Here is an 11,506-nt window from a genome sequence, read left to right on the forward strand (position 1 = left end):
GTTCTGGCTGAGCCAATCTGGGCGAGCCGATCTGGGCGAGCCGTTCTGGCTGAGCCTTGCTGGCCGAGCCGATCTGGGTGAGCCGTTCTGGCCGAGCCATGCTGGCCGAGCCGTGCTGGCCGAGCCATGCTGGCCGAGCCATTCTGGCCGAGCCATGCTGGCCGAGCCAATCTGGCCGATCTCCAAAAATGGTGTCGTGGATGGCTGTTTGGTTGCCTCTGTGCCAACTCGATCGACACAACATTGGGAATGGTTTGACAACGGTTGTTGTTCCAATGTGTCATCGGGATGTCTTGGAACACGGCCTTTCAAGGGCGAGCTCGCATCTAGCACTTGGATTGTGCGTCGTCACAAGTGATTGGGGAGATCTCTCTGTGAACGGCGGCATGTGCGATTGCAAGAGAAAATTGACTTAGTAGTCGGAGCATTGGCCTCGGGCCATTGTGATGGCCTTGCAATTTCTCTATAATTGCAACCTATGTTTGCGTAGTAGCAGAGTTTGCACGTTAGATTGGCCTTTGTTCTTGACAGTTTGAAGTACTCTCACCAAGTCAGCAAGTCACCATGCTAGCCGAGCCGATCTGGCCGAGCCGATCTGGGCAAGCCATTCTGGCTGACCCGATCTGGGCGAGCTCCAAAAACGGTGTCATGGATGGCTGTTTGGTCACATTTTTCATTGAATTGGATTTTTAAGGGAGTTGTCCACGCTGTCGCAGATTTCTAATGCAGAGCGAGCCTCGCACTAATAGCTTATATAGGAGAGGTTGTTGCCGCGAGCCTCTCCCGTGCCCCTTTCATTCATTCAACATTGGTGTCTAGGCAGATCGGATTGTTGGGTTTTCAAACGGTGTATGCTGATGTTGAATGAATGAAATGGGCATGAAGCGATCTCAGTGCTTTTCCTCGGCTCTCCTTTAGATCATGTTTTGCGATGACTCAATTTTGGAAAAGGTAAGGCAGCGGTTGCCGATCCATGGCGTGTGTTTTTTGGTGGTTTTAAAACTTGATCTAAATGTGAGCCCTTGTCTAGCACTCCGGCGTTGCTTGGTATAATGGCAATTTGCTATGGGTGCTCGGCGCTCTAGCAATTTGTCATGGTGTACTTATCGCGGCTACATGGGAGCTTTAATATCGAAAGCTCTCGGCAAAAAATGGTGGCCGAGCCATGCTAGCCGACCCGATCTGGCTTAGCCGTTTTCGTCAACCCGATCTGGCTCTTCTTTCTCACTCCATCGGCACAAATTCGGGAGTTGTTCGACAGCGGTTGTCATTCCAATGTGTCATTGTGGTGATCTGGAGAGCGATGCTAAGGGCGGGAGCTTGCGTCTAGCATTTGGGGATGTTTGTGCAAGAGAGCAGGTGAGCTTCTCTTATCGGAACCTCTCTGCGGCCTTTGAATATAGACCCAGTACCAACGATATCGATGGATACGAGCCTTGGATTCTAAAATTGTTCAGCTAACATTGGTTTTTGTGAGAGATGGGTACGAAAGCACTTCCCGATCGATTCGCGGGAGCTCCCTAAGATCGCCTCTATGCCAACTCGATCGACACAACATTGGGAATGGTTCGACAGCAGTTGTCGTTCCAATGTGTCATCGGGATGTCTTGGAACGCGGCCTTTCAAGGGCGAGATCGCGTCTAGCACTTGGATTGTGCGTCGTCACAAGTGAATGGGGAGATCTCTCTGTGAACGGCAGCATGGTGATTGCAAGAGAAAATTGACTTAGTAGTCAGAGCATTGGCCTCGAGCCATTGTGACGGCCTTGCAATTTCTCTATAATTGCAACCTATGTTTGCGCAGTAGCAGAGTTTGCATGTAAGATTGGCCTTTGTTCTTGACAGTTCCAGGAGATGACCTCCGGAACTTCTGGATTGGGCCCCTTCAAGGTGAAATTCATCCAGTTGATCGGATGAGCTTGATGACCATTTCACTCCCTTGGCTCCATGAATTCAAATCCCATCCAGCTGCCGTGAAGCCATCCCGATTTTTCTATGCGAGGGCTCTCTCCCCAGAGTCGTTCTCTTTGCAACAACTTCTTTGGCAAAAAAATTTCGGAATGGTTCGGCAGCGGTTGTCGTTCCAATGGTGCCATTGTGGTGGTTGCCTGGGCAGCGATCTGAAGGGCGAGCCATCGTCTAGCAGTTGGGCTGCGCATCACGGGTGACAAGGGAGCCTTTGTAATCGGAAGCTCCCCGTGACCATTCGATGAGAAGAGCCATTGCTTGTGTGAGCAAGGACGAATGCAGCCTCGGATTCCAAACAAAATCAACGACATCGGATCTATATATAAGAGCGGAATGAAGCAACAGCCCGTTTTCCATGCGCGGCTCCCCAAACTTGCTCGTCCTTCTCACTCCATCGACACAAATTTGGGAGTTGTTCAACAGTGGTTGTCATTCCAATGTGTCATTGCGGCGATCTGGAGAGCGATGCTAAGGGCGGGAGCTTGTGTCTAGCATTTGGGATGTTTGTGCGAGCGAGCAGCGGAGCTTCTCTTATCGGAACCTCTTCGTGGCCTTTGAATATATAGACCCAGTGCCGACGATATCGATGGATACGAGCCTTGGATTCTAAATTTTTTCACAGCTAAGATTGGTTTTTGTGAGAGATGGGTACGAAAGCATATCCCGATTGCTACGCGGGAGCTCCCTAAGGTCGCCTCTGTGCCAACTCAATCGGCACAACATTGGGAATGGTTCGACAGCAGTTGTTGTTCCAATGTGTCATTGGGGGATGTCTTGGAAAGTGGTCTTTCTTTCAAGGGCGAGCTCGCGTCTAGCACTTGGACTGTGCATCGCGTCACAAGTGAATGGGGAGATCTCTCTGTGAACGGCGGCATGGTGATTGCAAGAGAAAATTGACTTAGTCCGAGCCATTGGCCTCGGGCCATTGTGACGGCCTCGCAATTTCTCTTTAATTGCAACCTATGTTTGCCCAGTAGCAGAGTTTGCATGTAAGATGGGCCTTGTTCTCGAGAGTTCCAGGAGATGACCTCCGGAACTTTTGGATTGGGCCCCTTCAAGGTGAAATTCATCCAGTTGATCGGATGAGCTCAATGACCATTTCAGACCCTCGGCTCCATGAACTCACATCTCCCAACCGATGACAATCTTTTGCTCCTCTTCCGACCTCATAAAAAATTGGGTCGTGAATGGCTGTTTGGTAGGAATTTTAAAGGATTTGGATTTTCAAGGCGGATGTCGGTGTGTTCGCTAATTTCTAATGCAGAGCGAGCCTTGCACTAATAGCTTATATAGGAGAGGTGGTTGCCGCGAGCCTCTCCCGTGCCCCTCTCATTGATTCAATGCCGGTGTCAAGGCGGATGGATATGTCGGATTTTGAAATGGTGGACGCCGACGTTGAATCAATTAGAGGGGCATGAAGCCCACCCTGGATGTGCTATTCCTCGACTCTCCTTTAAATCATGTTTTCTTCTCGCTCAGCTGGCGCAATTTCAAAAAAAGGTTTTGGCAGTGGTTGCCATCCCTCACCGCGTCTACTTGGTGATTTTAAAACTCGATCTAAAACGGGAGCCCTCGCCTAGCACCTCCGTCCGGTGTTGCTCGGGTATTGCATAAAATTATGCCAATGGCGTGAATCCCCCAAAGAATGCCTACGCTTGGACCCTCTCTTAGATCACCTTCTTCGATCACTCGACCGACGCAACTACGGAAGAGACTTGGCAGCGGTTGCCATTCTACAGCACGTCTGTTCAGCGATTTTGAAGTTGATCTAATGGCGAGCCCTTGTCTCTAGCCATGAGGTGGGTGCTTGGCACTCTAGCAAAAATTTTTGCGTGCCTATCGCGGCTACAACGGGAGAGGTGGTTGCCGCGAGCCTCTCCCGTGCTCCCCTCATTGATTCAACGCCTCTGTCAGGGCGGATGGATATGTCAGATTTTGAAATGGTGGACGCCGACGTTGAATCAATTAGAGGGGCATGAAGCCCACCCTCGAGGGTGCTATTCCTGGACTCTCCTTTATATCATGTTTTCTTGTCACTCAGCTGGCGCAATTTCGGAAAAAGGTTTGGCAGCGGTTGCCAGCCCTCACTGCGTCTACTTGGTGATTTTAAAACTCGATCTAAAATGGGAGCCCTCGTCTAGCACCTCCGTCCGGTGTTGCTTGGGTATTGCATAAATTTATGCCATCGGCACGAATCCCCCAACTAATTCCTATGCTTGGACCCTCTCTTAGATCACCTTCTTCGATCACTCGACCGACGCAACTACGGAAGAGACTTGGCAGCGGTTGCCATTTTACAGAGCGTCTGTTTAGCGATTTCGAAGTTGATCTAATGGCGAGCCCTTGTCTCTAGCCATGAGGTGGGTGCTTGGTGCTCTAGCAAAATTTTTTGCATGCCTATCGTGGCTACAACGGGAGAGGTGGTTGCCGCGAGCCTCTCCCGTGCCCCCCTCATTGATTCAACGCTGCTGTCAGGGCGGATGGATATGTCAGATTTTGAAATGGTGGACGCCGACGTTGAATCAATTAGAGGGGCATGAAGCCCACCCTCGAGGGTGCTATTCCTGGGCTCTCCTTTAGATCATGTTTTCTTGTCACTCAGCTGGCGCAATTTCAGAAAAAGGTTTGGCAGCGGTTGCCAGCCCTCACCGCGTCTACTTGGTGATTTTTAAACTCGATCTAAAATGGGAGCCCTCGTCTAGCACCTCCGTCCAGTGTTGCTCGGGTATTGCATAAATTTATGCCATCGGCGCGAATCCCCCAACGAATGCCTACGCTTGGACCCTCTCTTAGATCACCTTCTTCGATCACTCGACCGACACAACTACGGAAGAGACTTGGTAGCGGTTGCCATTCTACAGCGCGTCTGTTCAGTGATTTCGAAGTTGATCTCATGGCGAGCCCTTGTCTCTAGGCATGAGGTGGGTGCTTGGAGCTCTAGCAAAAATTTTTTGCATGCCTATCGCGGCTACAAGGGGAGAGGTGGTTGCCGCGAGCCTCTCCCGTGCCCCCCTCATTGATTCAACGCCGCTGTCAGGGTGGATGGATATGTCGGATTTTGAAACGGTGGACGCCGACGTTGAATCAATTAGAGGGGCATGAAGCCCACCCTCGAGGGTGCTTTTCCTGGACTCTCCTTTAGATCATGTTTTCTTGTCACTCAGCTGGCGCAATTTCGGAAAAAGGTTTGGCAGCGGTTGCCAGCCCTCACCGCATCTACTTGGTGATTTTAAAACTCGATCTAAAACGGGAGCCCTCGTCTAGCAACTCCGTCCGATGTTGCTCGGGTATTGCATAAATTTATGCCATCGTCGCGAATCCCCCAATGAATGCCTACGCTTGGACCCTCTCTTAGATCACCTTCTTTGATCACTCGACCGACGCAACTATGGAAGAGACTTGGCAGCGGTTGCCATTCTACAGCGCGTCTGTTCAGCGATTTCGAAGTTGATCTAATGGCGAGCCCTTGTCTCTAGCCATGAGGTGGGTGCTTGGCGCTCTAGCAAAATTTTTTGCGTGCCTATCGCGGCTACAACGGGAGAGGTGGTTGCTGCAAGCCTCTTCCGTGCCACCCTCATTGATTCAACGCCGCTGTCAAGGCGGATGGATATGTCGGATTTTGAAACGGTGGACGGCGACGTTGAATCAATTAGAGGGGCATGAAGCCCACCCTCGAGGGTGCTATTCCTGGACTCTCCTTTAGATCATGTTTTCTTGTTACTCAGCTGGCGCAATTTCGGAAAAAGGTTTGGCAGCGGTTGCCAGCCCTCACCGCGTCTACTTGATGATTTTAAAACTCGATCTAAAACAGGAGCCCTCATCTAGCACCTTCATCCGGTGTTGCTCGGGTAATGCATAAATTTATGCCATCGGCATGAATCCCCAAATGAATGCCTACGCGTGGACCCTCTCTTAGATCACCTTCTTTGATCACTCGACCGACGCAACTACGGAAGAGACTTGGCAGCGGTTGCCATTCTACAGCACGTCTGTTCAGCGATTTCGAAGTTGATCTAATGGCGAGCCCTTGTCTCTAGGCATGAGGTGGGTGCTTGGCGCTCTAGCAAAATTTTTTTGCGTGCCTATCACGGCTACAAGGGGAGAGGTGGTTTCCGTGAGCCTCTCTTGTGCCCCCCTCATTGATTCAACGCCGCTGTCAGGGCAGATGGATATGTTGGATTTTGAAACGGTGGACGCCGACGTTGAATCAATTAGAGGGGCATGAAGCCCACCCTCGAGGGTGCTATTCCTGGACTCTCCTTTAGATCATTTTTTCTTGTCACTCAGCTGGCGCAATTTCGGAAAAAGGTTTGGCAGCGGTTGCCAGCCCTCATCGCGTCTACTCAGTGATTTTAAAACTCGATCTAAAACAGGAGCCCTCGTCTAGCACCTCCGTCCGGTGTTTCTCGGGTATTGCATAAATTTATGCCATCGGCGCGAATCCCCCATCGAATGCCTACGCTTGGACCCTCTCTTAGATCACCTTCTTCGATCACTCGACCGACGCAACTACGGAAGAGACTTGGCAGCGGTTTCCATTCTACAGCGCGTCTGTTCAGCGATTTCGAAGTTGACCTAATGGCGAGCCCTTGTCTCTAGCCATGAGGTGGGTGCTTGGCGCTCTAGAAAAATTTTTTGCGTGCCTATCGCGGCTACAACGGGAGATGTGGTTGCCGCGAGCCTCTCCCATGCCCCCCTCATTGATTCAACGCCGCTGTCAGGGCGGATGGATATGTCGGATTTTGAAACGGTGGACGGCGACGTTGAATCAATTAGAGGGGCATGAAGCCCACCCTCGAGGGTGCTATTCCTGGACTCTCCTTTAGATCATGTTTTCTTGTCACTCAGCTGGCGCAATTTCAAAAAAAGGTTTGGCAGTGGTTGCCAGCCCTCACCGCGTCTACTTGGTGATTTTAAAACTCGATCTAAAACGGGAGCCCTCGTCTAGCACCTCCGTCCGGTGTTGCTCGGGTATTGCATAATTTTTTGCTATCGGTGCGAATCCCCCAACGAATCCCTAGCCTTGGACTCTCTCTTAGGTCACCTTCTTCGATCACTCAACCGACGCAATTACGGAAGAGGCTTGGCAGCGGTTGCCATTCCACAGCACGTCTATTCAGCGATTTTGAAGTTGATCTACTAATGGCGAGCCCTTGTCTAGCCATGAGGTGGGTGCTTGGGGCTCTAGCAATTTTTTGTGTGCCTATCGTGGCTACGATGGGAGCTTTGATACCAAAAGTTCTCGTCGACCCTCCCTAATAGAAATCAGTGCTGGTGTTCGCAAAAGACACGTTATTCGGATTTTTGGAATATTGGCACCAGCATCATTTCTATTGGGAGGGCCGTGAAGCCATCCCGATTTTGCTATGCGAGGGCTCGCCCCCCAGAGTCGTTCTCTATGCAACAACTTCTTTGGCACAAAATTTTCAGAATGGTTCAGCAGCGGTTGTCGTTCCAATGGTGCCGTTGTGGTGGTTGCCTGGGCAGCGATCTGAAGGGCGACCCGTCGTCTAGCAGTTGGCCTGCGCATCATGAGTGACAAGGGAGCCTTTGTTATCGGAAGCTCCCCGTGGCCATTCGATTAGAAGAGCCATTGCTTGTTTGAGCAAGGACGAATGCAGCCTCGGATTCCAAACGAAATCAACAATTTCGGATCCTATATAAGAGCGGAATGAAGCAGCAGCATAGCCCGTTTGCTATGCGCGGCTCCCCAAAGTTGCTCTTCTTTCTCACTCCATTGCCACAATTTCGGGAGTTTTTCGACAGCGATTGTCATTCCAATGTGTCATTGTGGTGATCTGGAGAGCGATGCTAAGGGCGGGAGCTTGTGTCTAGAATTTGGGATGTTTGTGCGAGCGAGCAGGGGAGCTTCTCTTATCGGAACCTCTCCGTGGCCATTGAATATATAGACCCAGTGCCGACGATATCGATGGATGCAAGCCCTTGGATTCCAAATTTGTCCACAGCTGACATTGGTTTTTGTGAGAGATGGGCACGAAAGCACATCCTGATTGCTACGCAGGAGCTCCCTAAGGTCGCCTCTATGCCAACTCGATCGGCACAACATTGGGAATGGTTCGACAGCGGTTGACGTTCCAATGTGTCATCGGGGGATGTCTTGGAAAGTGGTCTTTCTTTCAAGGGCGAGCTCGCGTCTAGACCTTGGATTGTGCGTCGCATCACAAGTGAATGGGGAGATCTCTCTGTGAACGGCGGCATGGTGATTGCAAGAGAAAATTGACTTTAGTCGGAGCCATTGGCCTCGGGCCATTGTGACAGCCTCGCAATTTCTCTTTAATTGCAACCTATGTTTGCGCAGTAGCAAAGTTTGCATGTAAGATGGGCCTTGTTCTCGAGAGTTCCAGGAGATGACCTCCGGAACTTTTGGATTGGGGGCCCCTTCAAGGTGAAATTCATCCAGTTGATCGGATGAGCTCGATGACCATTTCAGTCCCTCGGCTCCATGAACTCACATCTCCTAACCGATGACAATCTTTTGCTCCTCTGCCGACCCCATAAAAAATTGGGTCGTGAATGGCTGTTTGGTAGGAATTTTAAAGGATTTGGATTTTTAAGGTGGATGTCGGTGTGTTCGCTAATTTCTAATGCAGAGCGAGCCTCGCACTAATAGCTTATATAGGAGAGGTGGTTGCCGCGAGCCTCTCCCGTGCCCCTCTCATTGATTCAATGCCGGTGTCAAGGCGGATGGATATGTCAGATTTTGAAACGGTGGACGCCGACGTTGAATCAATTAGAGGGGCATGGAGCCCACCCCGGATGTGCTATTCCTCGACTCTCTTTAGATGATGTTTTCTTCTCACTCAGCTGGCACAATTTCGAAAAAGGGTTTGGCAGCAGTTGCCATCCCTCACCGCGTCTACTTGGTGATTTTAAAACTCGATCTAAAACGGGAGCCCTCGTCTAGCACCTCCATCCGATGTTGCTCGGGTATTGCATAAATTTATGCCATCGGCGCGAATCCCCCAATGAAAGCCTATGCTTGGACCCTCTCTTAGATCACCTTCTTTGATCACTCGACCGACGCAACTACGGAAGAGACTTGGCAGCGGTTGCCATTCTACAGCGCGTCTGTTCAGCGATTTCGAAGTTGATCTCATGGTGAGCCCTTGTCTCTAGGCATGAGGTGGGTGCTTGGCGCTCTAGCAAATTTTTTTTGCATGCCTATCGTAGCTACAAGGGGAGAGGTGGTTGCCGAGAGCCTCTCCCGTGCCCCCCTCATTGATTCAACGCCACTGTCAGGGCGGATGGATATGTCAGATTTTGAAACGGTGGACGGCGACGTTGAATCAATTAGAGGGGCATGAAGCCCACCCTCGAGGGTGCTATTCCTGGACTCTCCTTTAGATCATGTTTTCTTGTCACTCAGCTGGCATAATTTCGAAAAAAGGTTTGGCAGCGGTTACCAGCCCTCACCGCGTCTACTCGATGATTTTAAAACTCGATCTAAAACGGGAGCCCTCGTCTAGCACCTCCGTCCGGTGTTGCTCGGGTATTGCATAAATTTATGCCATCGGCGCGAATCCCACAACAAATGCCTATGCTTGGACCATCTCTTAGATCACCTTCTTCGATCACTCGACCGACGCAACTATGGAAGAGACTTGGCAGCGGTTGCCATTCTACAGCACGTCTGTTCAGCGATTTCGAAGTTGATCTAATGGCGAGCCCTTGTCTCTAGCTATGAGGTGGGTGCTTGGCTCTCTAGCAAAATTTTTTGCATGCCTATCGCGGCTACAACGGGACAGGTGGTTGCCGCGAGCCTCTCCCGTGCCCCCCTCATTGATTCAACGCCGCTGTTAGGGCGGATGGATATGTCAGATTTTGAAACGGTGGACGGCGACGTTGAATCAATTAGAGGGGCATGAAGCCCACCCTCGAGGGTGCTATTCCTGGACTCTCCTTTAGATCATGTTTTCTTGTCACTCAGCTGGCGCAATTTCGGAAAAAGGTTTGGCAGCAGTTGCAAGCCCTCACCGCGTCTACTCGGTGATTTTAAAACTCGATCTAAAATGGGAGCCCTCGTCTAGCACCTCCGTCTGGTGTTGCTCGGGTAATGCATAAATTTATGCCATCGGCGCAAATCCCCCAATGAATGCCTATGCTTGGACCCTCTCTTAGATCACCTTCTTCGATCACTCGACCGACGCAACTACGGAAGAGACTTGGCAGCGGTTGCCATTCTATAGCGCGTCTGTTCAGCGATTTTGAAGTTTTGATCTAATGGCGAGCCCTTGTCTCTAGGCATGAGGTGGGTGCTTGGAGCTCGAGCAAAATTTTTTGCATGCCTATCGCGGCTACGATGGGAGAGGTGGTTGCCGCGATCCTCTCCCGTGCTCTCCTCATTGATTCAATGCCGCTGTCAGGGCGGATGGAAATGTCGGATTTTGAAATGGTGGATGGCGACGTTGAATCAATTAGAGGGGCATGAAGCCCACCCTCGAGGGTGCTATTCCTGGACTCTCCTTTAGATCATGTATTCTTTTCACTCAGCTGGTGCAATTTTGGAAAAAGGTTTGGCAGCGGTTGCCAGCCCCTCACCGCGTCTACTTGGTGATTTTAAAACTCAATCTAAAATGGGAGCCCTCGTCTTGCACCTCCGTCCGGTGTTGCTCGGGTATTGCACAAATTTTTGCCATCGGCGCGAATCCCCCAACGAATGCCTACATGCTTGGACCCTCTCTTAGATCACCTTCTTCGATCACTCGACCGACGCAATTACGGAAGAGACTTGGCAGTGGTTGCCATTCTACACCGCGTCCGTTCTGTTATTTCGAAGTTGGTCTAATGGCGAGCCCTTGTCTATAGCAATGAGGTGGGTACTTGGCGCTCTAGCAAAATTTTTTGCGAGCCTATCGCGGCTACAATGGGAGAGGTGGTTGCCGCGAGCCTCTCCCGTGCCCAGCTCATTGATTCAACGCCGCTGTCAGGGCGGATGGATATGTCAGATTTTGAAACGGTGGACGCCGACGTTGAATCAATTAGAAGGGCATGAAGCCCACCTTCGAGGGTGGTGCTATTCCTGGACTCTCCTTTACATCATGTTTTCTTGTCACTCAGCTGGCGCAATTTCGGAAAAAGGTTTGGCAGCGGTTGCCAGCCCTCACCGTGTCTTCTTGGTGATTTTAAAACTCGATCTAAAACGGGAGCCCTCGTCTAGCGGCTCTGTGCCAGCTCGATCGGCACAACATTGGGAAATGGTTCGACAGTGATTGTTGTTCCAATGTGTCATCGGGGGATGCCTTGGAAAGTGGCCTTTCAAGGGCGAGCTCGTGTCTAGCCCTTGGATTGTGCGTCGCGTCATAAGTGAATGGGGGAGATCTCTCTGTGAACGGCGGCATGGTGATTGCAAGAGAAAATTGACTTAGTCAGAGCATTGGCCTCGGGCCATTGTGACGGCCTTGCAATTTCTCTTTAATTGCAACCTATGTTTGCGCAGTAGCAGAGTTTGCATGTAAGATGGGCCTTGTTCTCGAGAGTTCCAGGAGATGACCTCCGAAACTTTTGGATTGGGCCCCTTC

The sequence above is a fragment of the Cupressus sempervirens genome, chromosome 1 (assembly GCF_028749045.1).
Source record: "Cupressus sempervirens isolate cs-2001-9-10 chromosome 1, ASM2874904v1, whole genome shotgun sequence".
In the NCBI taxonomy this organism is placed as follows: domain Eukaryota; kingdom Viridiplantae; phylum Streptophyta; class Pinopsida; order Cupressales; family Cupressaceae; genus Cupressus; species Cupressus sempervirens.